General features: G+C 37.3%; 1 long non-coding RNA gene across 1 annotated transcript; it reads right to left on the bottom strand.

The window, feature by feature from the left end:
* Positions 1-1,787: 1,787 nt before the first annotated feature.
* Positions 1,788-2,912, bottom strand: LOC116117841. Its single transcript, XR_004126050.1, has 3 exons — positions 2,687-2,912; positions 2,506-2,592; positions 1,788-2,017 (listed from the first exon to the last, which is right to left on the bottom strand). It is a non-coding gene; the product is annotated as an uncharacterized LOC116117841 (long non-coding RNA).
* Between the last annotated feature and the right edge of the window lie 2,110 nt (positions 2,913-5,022).

The raw sequence follows: 5,022 nt of genomic DNA, 5'->3' as shown, positions 1-5,022 counted from the left end.
TAGATCCAGCAACATTAAGATTCTAATGCTTCAACACATAAAGTGCTTAAATCCAGCAACATTAAGATTCTCCACTATTCACTGCAGAAGCAAAGGTGTTCACATATTAGCAATTGATCAAATGCACAAATTATTAAACTTCAAATTGTCAGATAAATGCAATAATTTTCGTTGATAAATCATAAATTGCAAAGAATAATAGTAACTTATAACTATTTATCTTTAATCCAAACTGTAAATCATGCCAATCATACTTTATTGCAATTTCACTTCCATGCCCACCTTGTAGACTCCTCCATCAAATGAGTTTAGAAATTAGATTTGAAAGTTCTATATAAAATTTTATTTTCTACACTTAGCAACCAAACATCTAATCTAGTTCCCAATGCAATTAAGGATGTGAATTATGAATTTCAGATTGTTTCTATTCTAGTATGTCATGTGACTTCAATTTATGAGAAAGTAATACACCATGAGCAAGTAGCAATTGGTTGTATCATAAACCGAAAGGGTTTCTGGGTTATTGATGGTTGCTCGGACACATGAAGTTTTCGATAACATTATGTTAACTGAGTACAGAATAAGCCCTCTTGGGGAAATTGTCAGAATGCTCCAAACCGAGGTATTGTTCCCAAGCACCATAAACATCTCTTCTGTTATAACTCAAGCCTAATAAGCAAATTCGCAATACAAAAAAACACAACAAGATTCAAGATCAAAGAATCACACACACACACAATCAAGGCACGAATTTACCGGGGTTCGTCTATCCAATCTTGGATAGACTACATCCACGTTGAGCAATTTCTAAGATGCTTCTGTTACAGCTCCTAAATGGTGTAAATCTTCAATTGTATTTTAAGTTACATCTTCGAAATTCTCCATGATTCGCCATCTGATTTCCGAAAAAGTGTAAACAGACAAAGAGATACTAGGTTTTCAATAACAAAACAAAAAGATGATAAAAAATTAGAAATATAGTATAGTAGATAAAAGTCAAGATACAGAACAAACAAATAATAATTAACAAATTAAGAAGTATGAATTAGCAAATGAAAGCTCAAATTAAAGCATGCAAACTAAAATTGGATAGAGAATACTAGAATAAGACAATTCTTTTTATGTTCAATTATTATGTATTTAAAAATGAGACAAAACAATCAATAATATTCCATGTACAATGCATTTAGCATTACAGAAAGTGCTAATTAAAAGCGTAATTATGATTACAATTAATTAATTCATAGCTTAATTGTACACCGCAAAACAAAACGGGCAGTCCAGATAAAAAAAAAAAAAAGAAGAAAATTGCCCCAGGCAGCCCACAATCCCAGCCCAAACCCAGGAAAAATTAGAATAAAGATTCACCTTTTACACTACAAGTTGACGACTTGAAACAAGCATGTAAAATTGCAGCAGCTTTGACACGTGACTTCGGAGCAGCACCAATAGCTGCTGGGACATGGACATGGTGAGTAACATGACACAGAGCACATACCAATAATAATTAACAAACAAACAAAACAGAAAGATAGGAAAGACATATCATAAGAAGTAAAAATAACCAAAAATTAAAGAGATGGTGAACAAAATATCATACGGAAAAGTCATTCCGTTTTATACCAACACAACTACTATGCTAACAGGAACAGATGAGCTAACTTTATATCAGCATGCTTCAACCATTCGAATTCACATTCAAATTGCATTTGGTTTGAGAATAAACAATTAACCCATTAACACTAAGATTCTAATAACAATTAAACCCACACATTGAATGTACCATCCTCATCAATAAGCTGAGTTGAAGTGCTTAAATCCAACAACACTAAGATTCTAATAAGCTATTAAACTCAGCAACTTAAGATTCTAATAAACAAGTAAACCCAGCAACATTGTATGTACCGTCCTCATCAATAAGCTGAGTTGAAGTGCTTAGATCCAGCAACATTAAGATTCTAATGCTTCAACACATAAAGTGCTTAAATCCAGCAACATTAAGATTCTCCACTATTCACTGCAGAAGCAAAGGTGTTCACATATTAGCAATTGATCAAATGCACAAATTATTAAACTTCAAATTGTCAGATAAATGCAATAATTTTCGTTGATAAATCATAAATTGCAAAGAATAATAGTAACTTATAACTATTTATCTTTAATCCAAACTGTAAATCATGCCAATCATACTTTATTGCAATTTCACTTCCATGCCCACCTTGTAGACTCCTCCATCAAATGAGTTTAGAAATTAGATTTGAAAGTTCTATATAAAATTTTATTTTCTACACTTAGCAACCAAACATCTAATCTAGTTCCCAATGCAATTAAGGATGTGAATTATGAATTTCAGATTGTTTCTATTCTAGTATGTCATGTGACTTCAATTTATGAGAAAGTAATACACCATGAGCAAGTAGCAATTGGTTGTATCATAAACCGAAAGGGTTTCTGGGTTATTGATGGTTGCTCGGACACATGAAGTTTTCGATAACATTATGTTACCTAATTTACAGAATAAGCCCTCTTGGGGGCATTGTCAGAATGCTCCAAACCGAGGTATTGTTCCCAAGCACCATAAACATCTCTTCTCTAAACAAATAAAGCAAAACACAGTTTTAGCAAGCAGAAAATATAAGAACTGAATATTAAAAAAGAAAATGAAACACATCAAAAGTAAACATACCTGGAAATGGTTGAACACGACATCAGAGTCCTGAAGGTAGTTTGGATGATCCAATGACAAGAAAGCAAACTTCCATTGATCAACAAGTAAATGCGAGGGTCAGTCAAAACAAAACCGTCTCTGTTTAGGGTTCGTTGCAGTTCAGTGAAACTCACTCTGCCACTGTCGCCGGTTTCTGTTTCACTGGTCATCGTCGATGTTTTCCCGTTGATATGCTCAAACTCCTTCAAAGACCAACAATGAAAGAGGCACAAATGTTTTGGCTTTTCATTTACTCTAGTATTTGGCCAAAGTCAATGTTGGAACACGTGTCAAATTCTTAAACGAATCTTATAAAAGCAGTTTTGGTCCATTAACCGAAAACAATATTTAAAATTTAAAATTTAAAATTTTTGCAGCTGTACATGAAATTACCACACTGCCCTTTGGCAGACGAAAATCACTAACCGGAAGGTATCTATTAAAACAAACCTTTTGGATACCTATTTGTCTTTACGATAAACTTTCGATAGATGCAAGTCGTTCGGCCTACTATTATAACAATATTCATATAAATCCTTTACATGCTGAAGCGGCATTATTCAATTGAACCTTTATTATTGGTCCCATTTATAAAAAAGGGGCCCCATTGATATGTACCAACTGCTATCTTTCAGTCCTTGTTCAGGAAATGAATAGTAATAGTTCATGATCTATTAATCAATAAACTTATTCAGGCTTGTCCATTACTTAGTCAAAGCAAGCCTGAGTTAATCGCTAGCATTTATTGGCCTAGTGAAGAAGAGAATGTGTAAGCTCCTTGGCTTCTGGTCGAGCTGGGGAAGCAACATGTTGAAGTTTCATATTGTTAAGACCAATCCTTCAACCTCAAACATCATATCATATTAATATTGCCATTTTCATTTTCATCATTAATCTATGTACTTCTCCTGTGCTTCCATTTTGAAACGTTCGTGTCTGCAAATGCTTTAGTAATCTCTAATGCTATATCCTAATGTGTCAATATAATGTTCTTCCAGATTGACAGACCCAAAAGGTGGTCCATTTGAAGCCGAGGTGGCAGAGTTCTCCCTCCATCGCCCATATATATTGTTATGCTTGAAAATAAAGGGCTGATGCAAGACTTAGTCAGCATAAAAACTTAGAGCCTAGGTAGGCCCGCAGCCACTTAGATGTAGTCACGTCGCGTGGTGACATAAGCAGTACACTGTCAGTAAAGTAGGTGCGCGCCAGACCAGCCAGAAGCTGTGGTGATCCCACGTGTCTAATCCCTGCACCAAATCGCGTAAATCACTCTAGAAGGCGAGCAATGTGACATAAAGAAGGACTTGCACAGATAATCCCACCAACTCACAAATTCAATAATGATAACCTTAATCCATCCCACTATAAATTAAGAGCTCTTCTCTCATTTAAGGGATTAGCTACCCTCTCTCAAGAATATACCGCATTCTCTCTCTTGTACTATCATTTGTAAGTCAGTCCGCTAACGCGACTTGACCTCTATCATTAATACAAAAATCAGTGGACGTAGGACTTGCTTCCTTAGCATTCGAACCACTTTAAACGCTTTTCCCACTGCATTTACTCTCATTTTCTCATATTCACATGTATCTTCTTGGCCTGCTCAGCATTTCACACGTGCATTTCGTTAGTGTCAAAATCATGCATCAACAGTTTGGCGCTAGAAAGAGGGCCTAATTTAGTGTTCATCCTTCATCAGGAGAATCTCTAACTTACTGGTCCTACAACAGCAAATGGCCGCCAACCTGAACCTGACCGAACCAACCAGGGTGCTGAGGGGATACCCCAAGTCCAGGAGGGACACCTTTTCCGAGATACCTTCGGTTCCGTAAAATGTTGCGGGGGATATCCTATCAAGTTCACAACTTGACCCTGCCATTAGAAGCTACCTGGAGAGGTTTGACAATACTCTCCAGACGGTTAACCGAAGGTTGGACCGTTTAGACCAAGGCGTGCCACCCAAATCAGCTGGGGCGGTGCAACCGCCAAAAACGCATGTAGGTTACGCAGCGCAAAAACGCGACAAGGGGAGATAGCCCGTGCCGCGAGCACTACAGCGCGTCAACGAAAAGGTAATCAAGTGATAAAAAAGGGGCCTACGGGCTCCAAAGGGCCAACGAACACTGACAGCGTCTCGAACAGAATACTAGTGGCGTTAAGACTCGATGAAAGAACGCAGCCCGAGCTGTCCCATGCCACGTCGCAGGTACACCCCCATAAAAATGTTGGGCGGGGCGATTCTTATCACCGCCAGCAAAACGATCCTGATCGTCATCGTGCGGGAGGTTCCCACATTCACGGGGCAGTTCGTA

This window comes from Pistacia vera, unplaced genomic scaffold (genome assembly GCF_008641045.1).
Source record: "Pistacia vera cultivar Batoury unplaced genomic scaffold, PisVer_v2 Contig824, whole genome shotgun sequence".
In the NCBI taxonomy this organism is placed as follows: domain Eukaryota; kingdom Viridiplantae; phylum Streptophyta; class Magnoliopsida; order Sapindales; family Anacardiaceae; genus Pistacia; species Pistacia vera.
The sequence above is the reverse complement of the archived record's forward strand: the minus strand, read 5'-3'. Positions and strand labels throughout refer to the sequence as shown.